Below are 15,855 nucleotides of genomic sequence, written 5' to 3' on the forward strand. Positions count from 1 at the left end.
ACTAAAAACCCATTGTTGAGATCTACTACTCAAAAAGAGATTTCTTTCAAAAGATTACTGCTCCTTGACAATGCATCTGGTCATGTAAGAGTTCTGAAGAAGATTAATGTTGTTTTCATGCCGGCTTTATTAGCTTGTTCTAACACTGCTATAAAGACACTACCTGAAATGGGGAAATTTATAAAGAAAGGAGGTTTAATTGACTAACAGTTTTACATGGCTGGGGAGGGCTTAGGAATCTTAGAATCATGGCAGAAGGGGAAGAGGGACATATTACATGGCATCAGGTGACACAGTGTGTGAAGGAGGAACTGCCAAACACTTATAAACCCATCAGGTCTCATGAGAACTCCCTCACTGTCACAAGAAAAGCATGGAGAAAACCACCCCCATAATCCAATCACCTCCCATCAGGTACCTCCTTCAATACCTGGGGATTGTAATTCAAGATGAGATTTGGGTGGGGCCACAGAGCCAAACGAATCTCCTGCTAAAACAACATCCATTTAGCATCCCATGGATCAAGGAGTAATTTTGACTTTCTAGTCTTATTTAAGAAATATATTTTGTAAGGCTATAGCTGCCATACATAGTGATTTCTCTGAATCTGGGCAAGGCAAATCAAAAACCTTCTGGAAAGGATTCACCATTTTAGATGCCATTAAGAACATATATGATTCATGGGAGTAGGTCAGTATGTCAACATTAACAGAACTTTGTAAGAAGTTAACTCCAACCTCACAGATTACTTTGATGGGTTGAAGACCTCAGTGGAGGAAGTAACTGTAGATGTAGTGAAAATAGCGAGAGAATTAGAGTTATAAATAGAGCCTAAACATGTGACGGAATTGCTGCAATCTTATGAGCAACCTTGAATAGATAAGGCATTGCTTCTTATGAAGGAGCAAGGAAAGTAGTCTCCTGAGATGGAACCTACTCCTGGTAATGATGCTGTGAACATTGCTAAAGTAAAAAAGGGAAAAAAAATTAGAATAGCAAGTAACTTAGTTGATAAAGCAGCAGCAGGGTTTGAGAGGATCAACTCCAATTTTGAGAGAAGTTCTTCTGTGAGTCAAGTGCTATCAAACGGCATCACATGCTACAGAGAAATCTTTTGCGAAAGAGTCAATCATTGCAGTATACTTTATTTTTTAAAAAATCATTTTAATAAACTGTCATAGCCACCCCAACCTTCAGCAACCACTATCCTACCCTGATCAGTCAGGAACCATCAACATTGAAGCAAGATCCTCCACCAGCAGAAGGGGAAGAGGGACATATTACGTGGCATCAGGTGACACAGTGCGTGTGAAGGAGGAACTGCCAAACACTTATAAACCCATCAGATCTTAAGGCTCGGATAATTGTTAGCATGTTTTAGAAATAAAGTATTTTTAAATAAAGTATATACATTGTCTTTTTAGACATAATGCTACTACACACTTAAGAGACTACAATCTAGTATAAACATAAATTTTACATGAGCTGGGAAATAAAAAAAATGTGACTCATTTTATTGTGGTCATCTGGAACCGAACTCACAGTATCTCGCAGGTATGTATGTATTCTCCAGGCTCTCAATAGCTTGCTAACGACTTAATACAATTGTTCAATTACCCTAAAATGTAAGTTAGAATTAAAGGCAATTTGATAATCTTTTAATTTGATGGACTTTATAATATCTTAACACATTGTTGATCTAGGTTTTGGCTGTTTTGGTGTTCAGAGAAATATAGGACATTTTGGTGAAAATCAAAGTTAATAAAATATTTAGCACTTACAGAATTTGTATACTACCTCTTGCTTAAAGCTTCTTTTCTTATGAGGGGCAATAGTTTTTGAAGTCTTTTTAAATGCGTAATATTCAAAGATTCTTCAACCCCCAATAGTTTCCTGCTGAAACCTGCTGTGTTGTGCTGCAGAGGGGTCTGTGATAAACAGGGTCTCTAATTCTTTGTTTGTACTTTTGTCTCCTCTCTTGGCTTCCTTTATAGCTTTTTCTTTTCTCTTTGACCCTGAATTCTTTTCTTATCTGGTTTGAACTGCTAGAATCCCTGCTGATAAGTCTCAGCTAGAGACACTGTTTCCTGCGGCGGGGAGGAAATGTTGCAGCTCCTTCTTGATTGATAAGAGGTGCAGAGCCCTGCTGAGCAGCTGCAAAAAGCAAATGCCTGCTTCGGAAGAAGTGAGTATTCTTAAGGCATTGATCTCAACCTGATATTTTGCCTTATTTGCAAGGAGTAAGGAAGGATGACTTGGTGAACTGAAATGGCCATTGGTCAGATGTGGTCAGATCCACTGAGGAATGATTATGCCAAGTTTAAAGGGGACCACTAAGTGCTGAGATTACGGTGCTGGTCATGATTGATGCTGACAGTAAATATAGCTACATTGCCATTGTGGCCTTTATGTTGAGTTGTTTTTGTGATGACTACTATTGTTCAAGAATTGCATTTTCCAATTAGTGAAGTACTTTAGATATATTATCTATAATAATCATTTTAAATAACAAATATGGAAATTAGACCAGAGCATAAAATTAAAGATATTTGAATAATTATGGTGCAATGAAGTCAAAATTACTGATGCCTTTATTTGATGCTGGATTATGTGGAAAACAGCACAAGAACATACGTGCTTTGGAAGTTGAAAGTACATCAGATTTTGACAGCAAAACTGCATAAATTATCAAGTAGTTTGAGTAATGTTTCTCCATGAATCTTCATCGTGTAAAACTAATAGTTGCAAAGATGAGTTTTGAACAAAATTGGAAGGAATAAATCAATATTCCAAATAACTTCTTAAACATGTTTGCTCTTTGAGAACATAGTTATATAATCTGTTTGACATAGTGCCCTAAGTAATAGTGAAATACTGTTTTTAATCTTTAAAGAAGTTATGCTAACTGACACAACTGACCAGAGGAAAATGTAATGAATTACTTCAATAGCTTAGCATATAAAATGTGTTGGTTGGTGTGATTGGTATGTATAAAAATGTAGTATTATATCTTAGAAATACTTTTTATGCCATGCTATTATTGAAAAGTAATAACTCAGTGGGTTTCACAGCACATATCTTTATCAGTAATATATCTATATATCTATATCTATAATAAAGATGCATATGGAGGAGTACACTATGAATATTCTACTTTCTTGAGACCCTAAATATGAAGTGAGTCAAGGATATAATTGGAATAAGATCAAATGGGAGAGAAATATAGGCTAAAAATGAACTGCATAGGCTCATTCCTAGTTTCTTTGGTAAAAAGATCTGTCTTTTCCTGTGACTATATTAAAAAGTTATTGAAGACAACTGTGGTTTTTCAGATAATGCGCCCCCCCAATATGTCTATAGTCTAACCCCCACATCCTATGAACATGTTATGTTATATGTCATAAAGAACTTTGCAGATGTGACTAGGGTATGAACTTTAAGATAAGGAGATTATACTGGATTATCTGGGTAAACCCAGTGTAATCATATGAGCCCTTAAAAGCAAAAGAGGAAGGCACAAGAGTCAGAGACATGGCAGAAGAGGAAGAAAGAGAAAATAGTAAAGAAGGGGAACAAGGATCTAATAAGGATTTAATGTACCGTAACTGGCTTTGAAATGCAGGAGCCACATGCAAGGACTAGAAAGAAGCCTCATGAGCTAAGGGGTGGCTCCTGGAAACAGCCTGCAACGAAATGGGGGCCTCAGTCCTACAAAAGCAAGGAACTGGATTCTGCAAAACAAACAAACAAAAAACCTGAATGAGCTTGGTAGAGGATTCTTCCCAGAGATTCTCGGTTGGAACCTAGCTTACCAGCATTTTGATTATTTCCCTGTAAAACCTAGATCAGAGAAACCAGCTGAGTGAACCTGGACTTCTTACCTACAGAACTGTGATATAGTAAGTTTGTGTTGTTTTAGGCTGCTAAATTTGTGGTAATGAATTAGGGTAGTGATAGAGACTTATATAGTAGCATACAGTAAAATACCCACATCATATGTGTACATCTTGATGAATTTTTCTACATCTGTAGTGCCATGTAACCACCACCCAAGTCAAGATATAAAATATTTCCAGAACTTTAGAAAGCTCCCTCCTGTTTTTTTTCTAGTCAATATCCTTCTGTCTTTCCCCAGAGGTAATTACTGACTTTCTTGCCACAGATTAATTTTTTCTATTTTTAAGCTTCATATAAAGAAATTGTATATGTACTCTTGTGTCTGGCTTGTTTTATTCATCATTATGTCTGTAAGGTTTCAGTGTTGTTGCACATAGCAATAGTTCTGTTTTTTAAATTTATTATTTTATTATACTTTAAGTTCTAGGGTACATGTGCAGGACGTGCAGGTTGGTTACATAGGTATACACGTGCCATGGTGGTTTGCTGCACCCATCAACCTGTCATCTACATTAGGCATTTCTCCTAATGCTATCCCTCCCCCAGCCCACCACCTCCTGACAGACCCTGGTGTGTGATGCCTTGCCACCCCCCACCCCTGTGTCCATGTGTTCTCATTGTTCAACTCCCACTTATCAGTAAGAACATGCAGTGTTTGGTTTTCTGTTTTTGTGTTAGTTTGCTGAGAATGATGGTTTCCAGTTTCATCCATGTCCCTGCAAAGGACATGAACTCACCTTTTTTATGGCTACATAGTGTTCCATGGTGTATATGTGCCACATCTTCTTTATCCAGTCTATCATTGATGGGCATTTGGGTTGGTTCCAAGACTTTGCTATTGTGAACAGTGCTGCAATAAACATACGTGTGCGTGTGTCTTTACAGTAGAATGATTTATAATCCTTTGGGTATATACCCAGTAAAGGGATTGCTGGGTCAAATGGTATTTCTGGTTCTAGATCCTTGAGGAATTGCCGCACTGTCTTCTTCCACAATGGTTGAACTCATTTACATGGCCACCAACGGTGTGAAAGTGTTCCTACTTCTCCACATCCTCTCCAGCATCTGTTGTTTCCTGACTTTTTAATGACCACCATTCTAACTAGCATGAGATAGTATCTCATTGTGGTTTTGATTTGCATTTCTCTAATGACCAATGATGAGGAGCTTTTTTTCATAGGTTTGTTGGCCACATAAATGTCTTCTTTTGAGAAGTGTCTGTTCGTATCATTCGCCCACTGTTTGATGGAGTTTTTTTTTTTTTTTTTCTTGTAAATTTAAGTTCTCTGTAGATTCTGGATGTTAGCCCTTTGTCAGATGGATAGATTGCAAAAATTTTCTCCCACCCTGTAGATTGCCTGTTCACTCTGATGATAGTTCCTTTTGCTGTGCAGAAGCTCTTTTGTTTAATTAGATTCCATTTGTCAATTTTGGCTTTTGTTGTCATTGTTTGTGGTGTTTTAGGCATGAAGTCTTTGCCCATGCCTATGTTTTAAATGGTATTGCCTAGGTTTTCTTCTAGGGTTTTTATGGTTTTGGGTCTTAGGTTTAAGTCTTTAACCCACCTTGAATTAATTTTTGTGTAAGGTGTAAGCAAGGGATCCAGTTTCAGCTTTCTGCATTTGGCTAGCCAGTTTTCCCAACACCACTTATTAAATAGGGAATCCTTTCCCCATTTCTTCTTTTTGTCACATTCATCAAAGATCAGATGGTTGTAGATGTGTGGTGTTATTTCTGAGGCGTCTGTTCTGTTCCATTGATCTATATATCTGTTTTGGTAGCAGTACTGTGCAGTTTTGGTTACTGTGGCCTTGTAGTATAGTTTGAAGTCAGGTAGCATGATGCCTCCAGCTTTGTTCTTTTTGCTTAGGATTGTCTTGGCTATATGTGCTCTATTTTAGTTCCATATGAAATTTAAAGTAGCTTTTTCTAATTCTGTGAAGAAGTCAGCAGTAGCTTGACGGGGATAGCATTGCATCTATAAATTACTTTGGGCAGTATGACCATTTTCACAATATTGATTCTTCCTATCCATGAGCATGAAATGTTTTTCCATTTGTTTGTGTCCTCTCTTATTTCCTTCAGCAGTGATTGGTAGTTCTCCTTGAAGAGGGTCCTTCACATCCCTTGTAAGTTGTATTGCTAGGTATTCTCTTTGTAGCAATTGTGAATGGGAGTTCACTCATGATTTGGCTCCCTGTTTGTCTGTTATTAGTGTATGGGAACACTTGTGATTTTTGCACATTGATTTTGTATCTTGAGACTTTGCTGAAGTTGCTTATCAGCTTAAGGAGATTTTGGGCTGAGACATTGGGGTTTTCTAAATATACAATAATGTCATCTGTAAACAGAGACAATTTGACTTCCTCTTTTCCTAACTGACTACCCTTTATTTCTTTCTCTTGCCTGATTTCCCTGGCCAGAACTTCCAATACTATGTTGAATAGGAGTGGTGAGAGAGGGCATCCTTTTCTTGTGCCAGTTTTGAAAGGGAATGCTTCATTTTTGCCCAATCAGTATGATACTGGCTGTGGGTTTGTCATAAATAGCTCTTATTATTTTGAAATATGTTCCATCAATACTTAGTTCCATCAATGCTTAGTAGAATTTTGTTGAAGGCCTTTTCTGCATCTATTGTAATAATCATGTGGTTTTTGTCATTGGCTCTGTTCTTGTGATGGATTATGCTTATTGATTTGCATATGTTTAACAAGTCTCGAATTCCAGGGATGAAGCCCACTTGATTGTAGTGGATAAACTTTTTGATGTGCTGCTGGATTTGGTTGGCCAGTATTTTATTGAGGATTTTCCCATTGATGGTCATCAGGGATATTAGCCTGAAAGTTTCTTTTTTTGTTGTGTCTCTGCTAGGTTTTGGTATCAGGATGATGCTGGCCTCATAAAATGAGTTAGGGAAGAGTCCCTCTTTTTCTGTTGTTTGGAATAGTTTCAGAAGGAATGGTACTAGCTCCTCTTTGTACCTCTGGTAGAATTTGCCTGTGAATCTGTCTGGTCCTGGACTTTTTTTGGTTGGTAGGCTATTAAATACTGCCTCAATTTCAGAACTAGTTATTGGTCTACTCACGGATTTATTTAACCAGTAGTCATTCAGGAACAGGTTGTTCAGTTTCCATGTAGTTGTGTGGTTTTGAGTGAGTTTCTTAATCCTGAGTTCTAATTTGATTGCACTGTGGTCTGAAAGACTGTTATGATTTCCATTCTTTAGCATGTGCTCAGGAGTGTTTCACTTCCAATTATGTGGTCAGTTTTAGAATTAGTGCAATATGGTTCTGAGAAGAATGTATATTCTGTTGATTTGGGGTGAAGAGTTCTGTGGATGTCTATTAGGTCTGCTTGGTCCAGAGCTGAGTTCAAGTCCTGAATATTATTCTTAATTTTCTGTCTCGTTGATCTGTCTAATATTGACTGTGGGGTGTTAGTCTCCAATTATTATTGTGTGGGAATCTAAGTCTCATTGTAGGTCTCTAAGAACTTGCTTTATGAATCTGAGTGCTCCTGTATTGGGTCCATATTTATTTAGGATAGTTAGCTCTTCTTGTTGCATTGATCCCTTTACCATTATGTAATGTCCTTCTTTGTCTCTTTTGATCTTTGTTGGTTTAAATTCTGTTTTATCAGAGACTAGGATTGCAACTGTTGCTTTTTTTTGCTTTCCATTTGCTTGGTAAATAATCCTCCATCCCTTTATTTTGAACCTATGTGTGTCTTTGCATGTGAGATGGGTCTCCTGAATATAGCACACTGATGGGTCTTGATTCTTTATCTAATTTGCCAGTCTGTGTCTTTTAATTGGGGCATTTAACCATTTACATTTAAGGTTAATATTGTTATGTGTGAATTTGATCCTGTCATTATGATGTTAGCTGGTTGTTTTGCTTGTTAGTTGATGCAGTTTCTTTCTAGCATCGATGGTCTTTACAGTTTGGTATGTTTTTGCATTGGCTGGTACCAGATTTTGCTTTCCATATTTAGTGCTTCCTTCAGGAGCTCTTGTAAGGCAGTCCTGGTGGTGACGAAATATCTCAGTATTTTCTTGTCTGTATAGGATTTTATTTCTCCTTTGCTTATAAAGCTTAGTTTGACTGGATATGAAACTCTGGGTTGAAAATTCTTTAAGAATGATGAATATTGGCCCCTACCCTCCTCTGAGTTCAAGGGTTTTTGAAGAGAGATCCGTTGTTAGTCTGATGTTCTTCCCTTTGTGAGTAAACCTGACCTTTCTTTCTGGCTGCCCTTAACATTTTTTCCTTCATTTCAACCTTGGTGAATCTGACAATTACGTGTCTTGGAGTTGCTATTCTCGCAAAGTATCTTTGTGGTGTTCTCTGTATTTCCTGAATTTGAATGTTGGCCTGCCTTGCTAGGTTGGGGAATATTCTCCTGGAGAATATTCTGACAAGCGTTTTCCAACTTGGTTCCATTCTCCCCATCACTTTCAGGTACCCCAATCAAGTGTAGAGTTGGTCTTTTTCACATATTTCCATATTTCTTGGAGGCTTTGTTTGTTTCTTTTCACTCTTTTCTCTCCTCACTTTATTTCATTGAGTTGATCTTCAATCTCTGATATCCTATCTTCTGCTTAATTGATTGGGCTATTGATATTTGTGTATGCTTCACGAAGTTCTCATGCTGTGTTTTTCAGCTCCATCAGGTCATTTATGTTCTTCTCTAAACTGCTTATTCTAGTTAGAAATTCCTCTAATCTCTTTTCAAAGATCTTAGCTTCCTTGCGTTGAGCTTCTACATGCTCCTTTAGCTCAGAGGAGTTCGTTATTACCCACCGTCTGAAATCTACTTCTGTCAATTTGTCAAATTCATTCTCTGTCCAGTGTTGTTCCCTTGCTGGCGAGGAGTTATGATACTTTGGAGGAGAAGAGGTGTCCTGGTTTTTGGAATTTTCAGCCTCTTTGCACTGGTCTCTCAGTGGATTTATCTATCTTTGGTCTCTCACATTGGTGACCTTTGAATGGGGTCTCTGAGTGGACATCCTTTTTTGGTGATGTTGATATTATTCTTTTCTGTTTGTTAGTTTTTCTTCTAACAGTCAGGCTCCTGTGCTGCAGGTCTGCTGGAGTTCACTAGAGGTCCACTCCAGACCCTGTTTGCCTGGGTATCTCCAGCAGAGGCTGCAGAACAGCAAAGATTGCTGCCTGTTCCTTCCTCTGGAAGCTTTGTCCCAGAGGGGCTCCTGCCAGATGCCAGCCAGAGCTCTCGTGTATGAGGTGTCTATTGGCCTACTGGGAGATGTCTCCCAGTCAGGATACCCGGGGTTCAGGGACACACTTGAGGAGCCAGTCTGTCCCTTATCAGAGCTCAAACACCATGCTGGGAGATCTACTGCTCTCTTCAGAGCTGTCAGGTAGGGATGTTTAAGTCTGCTGAAGCTGTGCCCACAGCTGCCCCTTCCCCCAGGTGCCCTGTCCCAGGGAAATGGGGGTGATATCTATAAGTCTCTGACTGGGGCTGCTGCCTTTTTTTCAGAGATGCCCTGCCCAGAGAGGAGGAATCTACAGAGTCAGTTTGGCTGCAGTGGCCTTGCTCTGCTGAGGTGGGCTCTGCCCAGTTTGAACTTCCTGGTGGCTTTGTTTGCACTGTGAGGGTAAAACTGCCTACTCAAGTCTCAGCAATGGTGGGTGTCCCTCCCCACAGCAATCTCCAGCATCCCAGGTAGAACTCAGCCTGCTGTTCTAGCAGCGAGAGTTTCACACCAGTGGATCTTAGCTTGCTGGGCTACATGGGGGTGGGACCTGCCGAGCCAGGCTACTTGGCTCTCTGGCTTCAGCCCTTTTTCCAGGGGAGTGAATGGTTCTGTTTTTGCTGGTGTTCCAGGTTCCACTGGGGTATGAAAACAAAAACAAACAAACAAACAAAAACAACACATACATACACACACAAAACAAAAAACTCTCACAGCTAGCTCAGTGTCTGCCCAAACGGCTACACAGTTTTGTGCTTGAAACCCAGGACTCTGGTGGAGTAGGCACCAGAGGGAATCTCCTGGTCTGCCGGTTGAGAAGACTGTGGGAAAAGTGCAGTATCTGGGCCACAGTGCACTATTCTTCCTGGTACAGTCTCTCATGGCTTCCCTTGCCTGGGGAAGGGAGATTCCCCAAACCCTTGTGCTTCCTCAGTGATGCGATGCCCCACTCTGCTTCAACTCACCCTCCATGGGCTGAACCCACTGTCCAACCAGTCCCAATAAGATGAAATGGGTATCCAGTTGGAAATGCAGAAATCACCCAACTTCTTTGTCGATCTTGCTGGGAGCTGCAGACCGGAGCTGTTCCTATTCAGCCATCTTGCCAGCAAATCTTTTAAAAATTATTTTTAATTTTTGTAGGTACATAGTGGGTACATATATTTATGGGGTACATGGGGTATTTTAATACAGGTATAGAATGTGTAATAATCACATCTGGGTACATGGGATATCCATCACCTTAATCATTTATCCTTTCTTTGTGTTAGAAATATTCCAGCTATACTTTTTGTTATTTTAAAATGTACAATAAATTATTGTCAACTGCAGTCACCCTGTTGTGCTATCAAATATTAGATCTTATTCATTCTAACTATATTTTTGTACCCATTAACCATCCCCACTTCTCCATGCCTCTCCACTACCTTTCCCAGCCTCTGTTTACCATCATTCTACCCTCTATCTCTGTGAGTTCAATTGTTTTAATTTTTAGCTCCCACAAATAAGTGAGAACACGTGACGTTTGCCTTTCTGTTCTTGGCTTATTTCACTTAACATTATGACGTTCATTCAGTTCTGTTCATTTTGTTGCAAATGACAGAAGCTCATTGTTTTTTATGGCTGGATAGTACTCCATTGTGTATATGCATGACATTTTCTTTATCCATTTGCCTGTTGATGGACACTTACGTTGCTTCCAAATCTTAGCTATTGTGAATAGTGCTGCAATAAACTTGGGAGTGCATATATCTGTTCATATACTGATTTCCTTTCTTTTGGGTATATGCCCAGCAGTAAAATTTAATTGCTAGATCATATGGTAGCTCTATTTTTAGTTTTTTGAGGAACCTCCAAACTGTTCTCCATAGTGGCTGTACTAATTTACATTCTCACCAACAGTGTATGAGGGTTCCCTTTTCTTCACATCCTCACTAGCATTTGTTATTGCCTGTCTTTCGGATAAAAGCCATTTTAACTGGGGTAAGATGCCATTTCACTGTGTTTTAATTTGTGTTTCTCTGATGATTAATGATGTTAAGCATCTTTTCATATACCTGTTTGTCATTTGTATGTCTTCTTTTGTGAGAAATGTGTACTCAAATCTTTCACCTATTTTTAGCAGTTTTTTGAATATTAACTTTTAAAATATTGTGTAGCTTTCCATATTTTCTATTTAAAAGTCACACATTTCATTTTTTAAAATTTTACTTTTAAGTGCTGAGATACGTGTGCAGAATGTGAAGGTTTGTTACATAGGTATACATGTGCCATGGTGGTTTGCCGCACCTATCAACCCATCATCTAGGTTTTCAGCCCTGCATGCATTGAGTATTTGTCCTAATGTTCTCCCTCCCCTTTCCCCCTACTCCCCAACAGGCCCTGGTGTGTGATGTTCCCCTTCCTGTGTCCATGTGTTCTCATTGTTCAACTGTCACTTGTGAGTGAGGACATGTGGACTTTCACCTGTTTTTATATTAGATTATTAGATTGTTTCCTATAGAGTTTGTTCACGTATTCTTTCTTATTGATATGCAGTAATGTGCATCTGCTATGCAGCTTTTAAAAATTGCTTTTCATTGTATGAATATATTATAATTTACCTGTTCTATTGATGAATATTTGGGTTGTATATTTTTTACTATTGTGAGTAAAGATTTAATGAATAGTTTTGTACATATCTTTTTGGTGGACATAAATACCATTTCTCTTGGGTATGTTCATGACAAAAGAGTGGAATTGTCAGCTATATGATAGATTTATCCTGAGTAGATATGTCAAACAGAATCTATTCCTAGTTGTTTACCAACTTTGGACTCTTTTCTTTATCAATGGAACAAAAGAGTCCAGAAACAGATACACACACACACTCAACTAACTTATGACAAACAAATCACTGAAATTCAGTGGGTAAAAGAAAGCATTTTCAATAACTAATGTTGAATCAATTAGATACCTATATGGGAAATAAAAATCAAACTTTGTTTCTCTAATGGATACCATGCACAAATTATGGCTAGCTGAATGATAGAACTAAATCTAAAAGGAGAGAAAAGTAACGCTTCTAGAAGAAAATATAGGAGAATATATTCATGACCTTGAGGTAAGCAGACAATTCTTAAACAAGACACAAAAAAGCATAATTCCTAAAAGAAATAGTCGATAAATTTGACCTCACTATGATAAAAACATCTATTGAAGTCGATGGGGTTCAGGACATGCTATCCGAAAATAAGACACTTTGGTATTTGAGGAAACAGCAGAAGCAGTCTATAGGAACTAGGAGGAATTCCCCTTGCCCCTTCTACCTGAAGGAGGCTGTAAAATCTGACTGACCTTCCCCTAAAAATAGATTGTAAAATCCTCATTCAAGGGGGAGTCCTCCTTACACTCAGAGGAAAAGAATATTCTTAGCTCTAAGGACTACAGAGACATGGAAAATAATCTAAACAAACCAGCATTACTATGTTCTCCCCAATTAATTACTGTGAGTTTATACCTCTTTTTGTCCAATCATGTTTCTCCACAACTATTCACTTTTTCATCAGAATTAGCATAAATATATGCCGTTTTCTGTTTCTTTGGAACTTCATTTTTGAAGGCCTCTTTGTCACATAAAACTTACATTAAATAAATTTGTATGCTTTTCGCCTGTTAATCTGTTTATTATTATAGAGTTTTAAGCCACAAACTTTGTGATAGGTGAGGAAAAGATGTATTTTCTCTAAGGCAAGTCTTAGACTGAGAGGAGATATCTGGAGTGTGTATATATTAAACGTAAGACTTGTATCTAGAATATGTAAATAACTCCTAGAAATCTATAAGGAAAAAATAGCTCCATAAAAAAAAATGGGCAAAATGTTTGAGCATTTCCCAAAAGTGGCTATCCAAAAGCCATAGCATGTAGAAAGGTGCTCAATATCATCAGTTACTAGGGAGATGACACAGCACAACAAGGTACCCCTATACAGACATCAGAGTGGCTAAAATTATAAAGACTGAAAATACTGACAAGACTGTTAACAAGAAGGTTGAGCAACTGCAGCTGTCATATGTTGTGTATGGGAGTTGGTACAACCAGTTTGGAAAACTGGCAGTGTCTATCAGAGTTAAAACATGATTAGTTCAGTAAGCAAAACTTCACCAGAGGAATAAAAGTATTTCAAGAGTGGAACTATGTGAGGTTTTTCTGAACTCTTAGGGAAGTGACTGGGGTTGCGTTGGGGGCTGCATCAAAAATAAATTGAAAGGTAAATAAAGGGATATACTGATATGTTTAAGAGAAATTTGGACACTGTATAAGCTTGTTTCAAGAACCAGCAGGGATACAACTACTGTGACTAAATCAAATGTTTATGAAGCCATGTGGTCTTGCTTGCCTGACTCTTCACCTTTGCTGCATGGCAGGAATCCAGAATTGGGAGAAACTCAGCAGGTGCTTTTGTGAGCAATAGACCATCCACCATTGTGTCAGCCTCTTCCTCATTTGGTCTGCTCTTGCTGCTCCTGAAGATCTGGAAGGGGGAGAGGTTTGCATTATCACCAAGGTTGCTAATAAATGATCTTTTTCAATATAAACATGTAAAAGTTTTACCAGAATAGTCTTATTTTCCCATTAAATGCTCCCCAAAATTACCAGAATATTTTAAATTATGAACAATGAAAATGTTATTGCTGCTGGAGTTGACATTTTTCTTGCAAAACCAAGCTTTAAGTGTTTTAATTTTAAAGAAGACATTTCCAAAGCTAGAGTTGTATGCATAACAGGATTCCTTTTTTTGTGCCATCTATTAAGAGGCAATTCTTTTCTTTCCTAGGACTGTTTTCCCTTTCATTTTAAGAGAAAAGCCTACTTTTGGATGACTAAGAGGATCCCAGAGACATGAGGATAGCATCTTTAGCTGCTTCTGACACATATTCTGTTCTTCATCTTGACGCTATTGATAGCACCATTGCTGGAATTTGTTCTTGTTCATCCTCACTTTTTTTTGTCTTGTTAGATAGAAAAAACTTGCAAGCATCTTAATGTTGAAGAACTTTCTTTCCTCTCCCCACCCTGCTGTGTCCATTTTGTCTATGATACAGCTGAATATAAACTCTAATATCTTTTTGTAGTTCTTTTTTGGCCAGAGGAAAGTAAACAACTTGATTGTGCTCAGAGCCTGTCTCATGCCTCATTAGGTACTGGGGGTAAGCAGATGGCAGCAACATTACATGGCTCTGCAGAAACATCTGATTTATTTTTATGAGCACGTTATAGTCTTTAAGACATGAGCACCAAAGTCACAAGTGGTGCCATATACATCATAAAAATGAGGGATGTTTTCTTATATGTCATGAAATAACCCATGCATGTAATTCCTTTGAGGGAAAAGAAATAGTCTGTTAGAACAAATTGATTTTTAAAACCATGCTATACAGTTGTCTTTCCAAAATTCAATGATTTGGTTGTCTTGGCAAAAATTAAAATGCCCCAAAACATCAGCAGCTGTATCTCAGAAGAGCGTGAAAATTCAAATTTTCCTGGCTTAAGGTATGATCTTTTCATCCTATTCTAATAGAAAAGCTTCTCCATGCGGAAGACTGCACTTGTTTCTCTCTTGGAGCAGAGTTCTTGTGTTTAGAAATATGTATCTTTAAATGATTTCACCGATAATGAACGAGTACAGTCAAACAACCTTTCATAGCAGGAGGGCTGGGTAGATGAAGTGAGCATTTGTAGACCTGTGATTAAGTACAGGGTGCCATTTGGAGTTATGAAACAATAACAATAACTTTACATTTTACAGTATTTTACCATTTACACCTTGTCTTAATAAGCATGGCAAGAATTTTCAGTCATGATTTCTCAGACAAGACCACATTAGAAGTTAATGTATACGGCTATTCAATGTCAGAAAATCAGGTTAAAATTCAGTTTTCCTACAGTAGAGTCCTTGTGATCCTTAGCTTGTGATCTCTTCAGCGAATATAAGATGGCTTTCTGGCTACTTTCCAAAGGTTTCCAGTTAGATGTCATCTGCTTACTTGAAGCCCCACACAATTATCACCTTCCCCTTAAAACTGATGTTCCCTTCTGACTTTTCCTTTTGTGCTGATGGTAGCACATTTCTCATCATTTTCCCCATCAAAGGTGAATCTGGATTTAGTTATTTATAATTACTTTTCCAAAAGACTTTGAGGAAAATTGTTCCTTGGTGGCTTGGTGTACACTTAAACATCAAGCCTAAAAATGAACATCAAAGGGTTCTAATTTGGGTTCTTTTAATTCAGGAAGCTTGCTACCTTCAGCAGGTTTCTTACCCAGCAATGTGCAAAATATTTTTTAGGGGCCTAGAAAATGCAAAGTATGGTATTAGGAACCATGCATCAACAAGTAGAAAACATTGCTGCTTTCCAAGGAACTTTACAGTCCATTTCTGGAGACAAGGTTTATTGAAAATGTTCAATTTACAATGACATTCAAGTATCATAAGGTAGTTGGGTCACTGCATCCTTAAAGCTGAGATCTCTTTTAGTCCTTCCCAATTTGTTCTTTTTTTTTCAGTGAGAATGCAAAGGTGGAGAGGTAAAATGACTTGTAATGGGCATCCTAAGGCATCTTAATAGCAGAGTTGTGCTTAGACCTGTGGGTGGGGTATGGTGCCTGGTTGAGTGCTTCTCTGCTTTACAATACTGAGCTGCTATAGGAGAGGGCAGACTGTTAGTGCAGTATGTTCCAAGAATGAAAAGTCACAGTA

The 15,855-nt window shown here is 38.2% G+C and overlaps 1 long non-coding RNA gene across 1 annotated transcript in view; it reads left to right on the forward strand.

Moving 5' to 3' along the window:
• The first annotated feature begins 2,037 nt into the window (after positions 1 to 2,037).
• The window catches only part of LOC112424354 (uncharacterized), a 264,332-nt gene continuing 250,514 nt past the window's right edge, over positions 2,038 to 15,855 (forward strand). Inside the window, exon 1 of the long non-coding RNA XR_011609908.1 lies at positions 2,038 to 2,185. This is a non-coding gene — a long non-coding RNA (uncharacterized lncRNA). The remainder of the gene's footprint in view (positions 2,186 to 15,855) is intronic.

This window comes from Macaca nemestrina, chromosome 11 (genome assembly GCF_043159975.1).
Source record: "Macaca nemestrina isolate mMacNem1 chromosome 11, mMacNem.hap1, whole genome shotgun sequence".
NCBI classification, from domain to species: Eukaryota; Metazoa; Chordata; class Mammalia; order Primates; family Cercopithecidae; genus Macaca; species Macaca nemestrina.